The 8,671-nt window shown below is 41.1% G+C and overlaps 1 non-coding gene across 1 annotated transcript; it reads left to right on the top strand.

Moving 5' to 3' along the window:
* Window positions 1-7,225: 7,225 nt before the first annotated feature.
* trnat-ugu (transfer RNA threonine (anticodon UGU)) lies at window positions 7,226-7,298 on the top strand. Its single transcript has one exon. It is a non-coding gene; the product is annotated as a tRNA-Thr (tRNA).
* Window positions 7,299-8,671: the final 1,373 nt, after the last annotated feature.

Raw genomic sequence — 8,671 nt, 5'->3', positions numbered from 1 at the left:
CACACAACCATAGACACACAACAAAAATAAATAAATTAATTAATAAAACAAATAAATAAATAAATTAAATAAATAAAACAATCACACACATAAAACCCCTTCACCTCTCTCTCCACTGTATCTCCCCGAGAGCCCTCCAAAAAAGACAGATATCTGCCCCACTTCTTCGCAAACATGTCCAGACTCCCCAGTCTTCTGGATACCTCCTCCTCAATAGCTGCCACTCAGGCCATCTCTGAACACCACTCCTGAAAAGGGGGCACTCCAGCCGACTTCCAACTCCTCAAAGTGATCTGTCTGGCGATCATAACACTAGTTAGGACCCAGTTTTTCATGTGCTTATTCTCCAAATTAATGTCTGTCCCATCTCCCAAGATACAGAGTCTGGGGCAAAATAAAATTTGAGAGGCCAAAACCTCACACATAAATCTCTGAATTCTCATCCAAAATTCTTGCATCTTAACATATACCCAAAAGACATGGGTTGTGTCTCCATCTTCTAATTGACATCGCCAGCAGGTGGGTGTGTCTTTAAGACCAAACCTAGGCAATCTAGAGGGGGTCCAATAGACTCTATGTAAAATCTTAAATTGCATGAGGCGAACCCTTGCGTCTCTGGATGCAGATTTGACATTTTTTAGAATCCCAGCCCACTCTCCCTCCTCCAATACCAAATTTAGATCTTTCTCCCATAATCTCTTAAGAGAAGTTGAAGTTCCGTCTCCCAGACTCTGAATTAGTAGGAAGTAATACACCGATGCCTCATGACCTTTTCCAAAAGCAGTAATCACCTCTCCCAGAGTGTCTGCCGTTTTAGGAGGATGTAAACCACTCCCAAAATCAGTACAGAGCAGGTGGCGCAGCTGTAAATACTTATAGAACTGAGATCTAGGAATCCCAAAAAGTTGAACCAAATTTTGAAAGGATCTCAACACTCCATTCTCATACAGGTCACTGAGTGTAATTACCCCCCTCCCAATCCACTCTGACCAGCAAAAAGGGGACTTGTTGATGCATAGTTTGGGGTTCAGCCATATGCTCGAGGCAACATTTAAAAAAATGTCAGAATTAAACAGTCTGGACACTTTAGTCCATACCGAGTTCAAGTGCGAGATAACGGGATGTAACTTAGCTTCTCCAATTAATTTGATAGAAAGGCTCTGCAGTGGCGAAATAGAGGCAAGAAATTCCTGTTCTATACAGAACAAGGGAAGGGCTCTCTCAGGTGGAAGCAACCAGTGAACCAAATGTCTGAGACCGAATGCATAATAATAAAACAAAATCTTGGGTAGGCCTATCCCACCTTTGTCAATTGGCCTATGAAACTTATAAAAATGTAATTTGGGATGCTTACATTCCAAATGAAAGACTTTGCTATGTTATCAAATTGCTTGAAATAAGAGAGGGGGACATCTACAGGGAGAGACTGCAGTAAGTAATTGAATTTTGGAATACAATTCATTTTAATAACATTAACCTTCCCAATCATAGATAAATGTAATGAAGCCCACCTGCCCACATCGCTCGAAAACCGTTTTATTAAGGGGTCAAAATTAACTCTAATTAAATCACACAAATTTGCTGGAAAAAAAATACCCAAATACTTAATGCCCTGTTTGGGCCACTGGAAAGCACCCGGCTGGAAAGCCATTTCTGGGCAGTAAGCTGTCAGAGCCAAAGCTTCGGATTTAGACCAATTGACTCTATATCCTGAAAACTTAGAAAAAGAATTAATAATTATGTAGAGGCAAGGCATAGATCTGTAATAAAATATCATCTGTGTAAAGCAAGAGTTTATGCGCCATACCTCCCGCCACCACCCCTGGAAAATCATCCTCCTTTCTTATCGTGGTTGCTAATGGTTCCAGGGCAAGACAGAACAATAATGGGGAAAGAGGGCAACCTTACCGGGTGCCCCCATCCAAAGTAAAATAATCTGAAATTAGTCCATTTGTTTGTACCGCCGCTACTGGGTGTCTATAAAATAACTTAATCCATCCAATAAACGTACTCCCGAACCCGTATATTTCCAAAACCTTAAAAAGATAATCCCATTCTACTATATCAATCGCCTTTTCGGCGTCAAGTGAGATGGCAGCGACCGGAGATTGTTCATTCGCTACTGACCACATGATATTGATGAGACGCCTAATGTTATCAGAAGAGCTGCGGCCCTGAATAAACCCCACCTGATCTATATGTATAAGTGAAGTCATAACTTTACTTAATCGATTAGCCAGAATTTTAATAGATTAGGACAAATTTTTTACATCTAACTGGATCAGGGAAATTGGACGGTAACTTTTATACTCGTTTGGATCTTTGTCCTTTTTAAGAATCAGACTGATCCGGGCTTGTGTCATGGTTGGCGGAAGCTTTCCATTCTTTAATGATTCAGTATAAACTTCTAGCAAAAGTGGAGCCAGTTCTGTAGCATAAGATTTGAAAAACTCAGCAGCAAAGCTGTCAGGCCCTGGAGCCTTGCCTGTAGGTAAAGCCTTAATGACCTCGCCAAGCTCCTCCAAGTTTATCTGAGAATCAAGAGAATTTTTTTGCTCAGTCGTCAGTTTAGGGAGATCTAATGGTTCCACAAAGTTTCTATTATCTTCATCAGTAGACGTAGACGTGGAACTATAGAGATCAAAGTAGAATTCTTTAAAAGCATTATTAATATCAATGTCCGAGGTAAATATTTCACCACCAGCAGATTTCACTGAGGGAATGGTAGAAAAAGACTCACTCTGCTTTAGATATCTAGCCAAAAGTTTTCCTGCTTTGTCCCCCGACTCAAAGTATGACTGTCTTGCCCTGAATAACCAAAACTCCACTTTCCATGACAAAATAGTATTATATCTGTATTTCAATTGAGTCAATTCTCTGAGGCCATCGGATGACAAACGGCGCTTCAGCTCTGCTTCGGCATTATTTCCTTCCAACTCCACGAGTTCTCGTGCTTTGGATTTTTTGATGAATGAGGTATACTGTATGATCCGACCCCTAAGAACCGCCTTAAGTGCCTCCCAAGCCACGCCCACAGAGGATACTGAGGACCAGTTTGTCTCCATATAAACATTAATTTCAGTCTTTAACATTTGTTGGAAATCAGGATTTTGCAAAAGGGACACATTAAGGCGCCAACTATATGATTTATTTTTCTCCTTTTGTGGCACCACCTCTAAACTTACCAGGGCATGATCTGAGACTAAGATGTTTCCAATTGAGCAATCAACAACAGATGAAATGAGAGACTTGGATATAAAAAAAAAAAAAAAAAAAAAAAATCTATTCTAGAATACATTTTATGGACTGATGAAAAAAATGTATAGTCCCTACCAGATGGGTTCAAAAGTCTCCAAATATCTGTAAGAACAAGATTTTTACACATCCTGTGAAGCGTCAAGGTTGCTCTAGGGGGCTTACACACTTTTGCTTCACTGTGATCAAGGACTGAGTCCATCAAAAGATTAAAGTCTCCTCCCAATATTATATCATGAGGGGTGCCAGTGGTTTGCAACATCCCTTCAAGATTTATAAAAAAGGCCTGATCATCAGCGTTAGGGGCATACATATTAGCCAAAATCAACCTTTACCCTTGAATTTCTGCTAAAACAATAATGACTCTTCCTAATTTATCTTTAATCTGTTTGAGAAATTTGAATTGTAAATGTTTATTTACCAATATAATGACTCCCTTGCTCTTACTTGAGCCAACACTAAAGAAAATATGTCCACCCCATATCTTCCCTAATTTTTCAGCTTCCTGTGGGGAAAGATGTGTTTCTTGAAGAAACACTATATCATATTTCTTAAGTTTAAGAAAAGTAATAACCTTCCTTCTTTTTATGGGGTGCCCCAACCCATTTACATTCCACGTGGAGAGAGATAGTACACTCATATTAACATCTGACATTTTGATATAATAGAAAAAATAAACTGTGTGTCAAAAACAAAATTATACAGACCACATTCCCCATTAGTGAAACAATCAAACCCCGAAATTCCCCCTGAACAAAACAAACAGAAAAAAGAAAAATGTGTGCATTAACCCCGCGCATGAAAACGCCAACCGGCAACAATCCCTCTAAACTCAAAAGGTCCATGAACGCCCACAAGCCCCCACAACAACTTTTCTATCGGATTGCTCAATTTTGCCTCACAAATTTGTGAAGCAAAATTACATAACAGAAAATACTTTGTAAAATAACCCCCAGCCAAAAGGAAGAATGAACACAGAACATGTAGATTAATTCACAGATTTGTTTTAAAGGTGTGATCCTCCACAAAACAAATTTCAGCTGATATAAAACCGTTCAGTTTCACGGACAGACAAACAAATGTTCAGTGAGCCAGCTGTTATGATTTCAGTGGATGACGTAATCATTCCAGTGTCCCTTAAACAGCACAAGTTCCAGCCGCTAGGCGGAGCCAACACAAAAAGAAACAAAACCGACATCCTGGTTCCCTGGATGGTCAAGTCAATTCACTTGGAGGCCGCATAAAAGTATATACCATGACTTACTCAATCCGTCAACTTTATAAAAGACACCCTTTGTGTGAGCATGTAGATATTTTGCGGTCATCCATAGTGTCCACTCTCAAACTGGCCGGGAACTTCAATGCAAAAGTAATCTTTCATCAATGCAAAAACTTCTTTAAGGAAAGTGTTATTCACAAAACAAGCTCCAGCCGCTAGGCAGAGCCAATGCAAAAAGAAACCAAAATGACGCCCAGCTTCCTCAAAAGCCAGAGTAAGTACAGCGAGTCTGACCCACTCATATGAGAAACATCCAATGGTTTACTCACCTATTGATTCAATAATCAAGACATTGCCTGATTGGGACATGTAAATACTTTGCGACCGTTCTTCGTTTCTATTCTCAGTTTGGCCGGAAACATTAGAGCAAACGAGATCTTTCGCCGATGTAAGAGTTTCTTGCATTCCTTGAACCGATTGCGTTTCTCTCTTGTCAAACTCGCAAAGTCCGGGAACAAGAAAATATTATGATTCCTCCAAGAAAGCTTCCCTTTGCTCCTCGCCTGGCGCAACACAAGATCTTTATCGGATGACCTCAGAAATTTGGCCAGAATCGATCGGGGCCTGTCTCCCTCAGCAGATCTGTGAGCTGGGACTCTGTGAGCTCGCTCGATTTCCAGCTTCTGGCCTGTTATGTCGAGCAGACTCGGGAAGAGCTCGTCTAGGAATTTCACCATGTCTCTGCCCTCCTCATGCTCAGGAATTCCAACAATTCTGACGTTATTCCTGCGGTTCCTTGAAGCTCAAGATCTTCAAGCTTTTCAAGAATATGTTCCAGATCAACTTTGGTCACGGGCGGATTAGCGATTAATTCCCTCTCCGAAGACTCCAAATAATCAATTAGTTTCTCAGCATCTGACACTCTTGTAACTAACTCAGAGAATTTTATTTCCATCGCCGTAATCGATCGACGTATTACAGTGAGATCCTCCAAGTCAGCAAGAACCTTCGTCATCATCACCGATATGTTGGACAACTGACGCTGGATCACCTCTCCCGCCACGCCATCCAAATCTAGTCCCCGGTCTGTAGGTCTGTCGGGGCTTTCATCCTGAACACGTAAGTGTCTTTTAATGTCTCCAGAACCTGATGATTTTGACTTCTTTGCCATGTTTTACCTCAAAGAGCAAATGTCTAACTGGGTATATCAAAATTCACCAGATTATAACATGAGAATAATAAAAAATTTAGCAAAGTGCGCAGAGCTCGTCATTCACACGTCTGCTTCTTGCATGACGTCACGTGACCTCCACGTTTTGGACTTTAAACCCTCCAAAAATTGGCCCCATTCACTTCCATTGTATACGTGCCTCACTTTTAATTTCTTTTTATTCTTTTTAGGAAAGGAAGGATGAGTCAAAATACATTTTTGTGGTAATTGACATTATGCCACAAATGCTGTCAGTTGAGCTCAACTTGTATTGAACCCGGAATATTCCTTGGAAAAATATCTCTGGAGTGTGTGATACAGAAATGGCAAACACGTCTCATGATCCCCAAAACAAACCCCTACTCATGTTACTATTTAACCCTAACCCTACCCTTAAACCTAACCATCACAGAAACCTGTGCACATCAGTAGAATTAAAGCTAAACGTGATTTGGCTGATTTATGGGACTTTGTTACTAGTGAGGACCACCTAAAATATCCTCACTAGTGGGTTTTCAACAAGTTTTTCTATATTAGTGAGGACATTTTCAAAAATTGGGCACTCACAAATATAGTGAAACCTGTACACACACACAAACACACACACACACACACACACACACACACTGACAGAAAGCAAATTTGTTCTTTGTGTTAAGAGGGATGTGTGTGAAATTTCAAATATTTACATACCCATTGCTAGGCAACCACAGCATTAATCCATCCCATTTCTTATTTTAGGCACAGAATAACCTGCTGATTGTTTTAACTGTTCACCAGTTTGTTTGTTTTTTTGTTTTTTTTGCTCACTAAAACAGGAGCAAACCAATAAAAGGAAAAACCCTTAGTCCCTCGATTAATACAATAGGGTTCCAGGGCTCAGTTTAGAATTTAAACTCTGAAAATGAATAAAGTGTCCAACTGTTAACAACACTCACAGTAATATTTCTGATAGTGTATCAGTTTTAATGTTAAACTGCTAAATGGTCCACTGTTTTTTTATTTAGTAGTATTAAAAATTGTTCTCAGCTCCACAATGATGAGTTCTCTTTTCCTTAGATTACTTCTGATGTGCAAAATATGTACGCTTAAAACATCATTGTACTTTTTTACTGTAAATTTAATCGAAGAAAAAAATCAATTTAATTCTGAAATAGGAGCGATTTCACAACAACATTCAAGAAAATGGCATTTCTTTTGTTCGGATAGCAATTTGTCTGAGCCTGTTCTTCAACTTTTTCTCCAGTGTAAAAAAAAACATTCGGTGTGAGCTATTCATATGTATGTGCAGTTGATTCTGAGCTCCAACAATTAAAGGGCTATGGTAAATACTGAAGCCACTATTCCAAGAGGCTGTTTGTGTGAGTTTAAATAGCATTACAGTTCACACATTGAGCTTTGACTACTTTATCACACCACTGAAACTTGTGTTAAGTTACCTTGGGCTATCTGCCAATTATTCTAGGTGTGACTAGATGTTTGTTGAACTGACACAAAGCAAACCCTTTATGACACTTACATGACTGGTAAATTTCAAGTGAGGCTCCATAGCTCAGTGGTTAGAGCACTGGTCTTGTAAACCAGGGGTCGCGAGTTCAATCCTCGCTGGGGCCTACCACAGTATGTTTTTATATCAGACCTTCAAAGAGTCATGAAAATGATCCCGAGATTGAAACAGGAACATTGGGACTGACGGAACATGGCATTTGGTGTTGACCTGGATGAATAAGAACCTTAAGGCATGAGGAAAGAAACTGCAGTACACTTCTCAATCTGACTGAAGACCTTAGATCATTGATGAAAGACTGGACACTGATTAAAGTAACAATGCACAACATGAGAATGATCCGATACTGAACTACACAAAAGGACTGCTTATAAAGGGAAGAGCAAATAATGTGCAGGCGGCGAGCTAATCAAGCAGTGGCTGGTAATGAGCGTTGCTGAGCAACGCCGCTGAGTGGTTAACCTGCAACAACACGAGGAAGACACACAGAAACAAACTGACAGAATGAATCCTCCCATGACAGTACCTTCCCCCTATGCGCGCCTCTCAGTGCGCTCAGGACGAGTGACCTGCTGCTGATGGAACCTGTCAATGAGAGAATGGTCAAGTATGTCCCGGGCCGGGACCCAACTCCTCTCCTCTGGACCGTAACCTTCCCAATCCACCAGGTACTGGAAACCGCGCCCCCTCCGTCTGGAACCCAGAATATGCTTGACCGAATAAGCAGGTTCCCCGTCTATGAGGCGTGGCGGTGGGGGAACTGGGGCAGGCGGATTAATAGGCGAATGAATGACCGGTTTAATTTTGGAAACGTGGAAAATGGGGTGAATCTTCTTGTACGCTAGGGGTAATTTGAGACAAACTGCTAATGATCTTGCTAACAGAAAAAGGGCCAATACATTTGGGAGCGAGTTTATTAGAAACTGAATGCAAAGGAATATCCTTAGAAGAAAGCCACACTTTTTGACCTACAACATACACGGGAGGCTTAGACTGGTGGTGATCGGCTTGGGCCTTAGTGTGTCATCCCACCCGGATGAGAGTCTGTCTGGCTCTGATCCAAATGCCACAACACCTCTGGATGAACTCATGTGCAGAGGGGACCATGACTTCAGGTTCCAGTGTTGAAAACAAAGGTGGTTGGTAGCCTAAACTAACCTGAAACTGAGAAAGGCCCATGGATGATACTAGCAAAGAGTTGTGTGCATACTCCTCCCATGTGAGCTGCTGGCTCCAAGACATAGGGTTGTGAGAGGCCACACACCGTAAAGCTCTCTCTAGATCCTGGTTAGCCCGCTCGGCCTGTCCATTGCTCTAGGGATGAAAACCAGAAGTAAGACTAACTGTAGCCCCCAGCAGTCTACAAAACTCTTTCCAAAATTTGGAAACAAATTGGGGCCCACTGTCAAAAACCATGTCAGTCGGGAAGCCTTGGATTTGAAAGACATGATCAACGACAGCAACCGCTGTTTCCCTAGCT

Source organism: Myxocyprinus asiaticus, chromosome 15 (genome assembly GCF_019703515.2).
Source record: "Myxocyprinus asiaticus isolate MX2 ecotype Aquarium Trade chromosome 15, UBuf_Myxa_2, whole genome shotgun sequence".
NCBI lineage: Eukaryota > Metazoa > Chordata > Actinopteri > Cypriniformes > Catostomidae > Myxocyprinus > Myxocyprinus asiaticus.
Note: the sequence above shows the minus strand (reverse complement) of the source record. Positions and strands in the feature narration are given on the sequence as shown.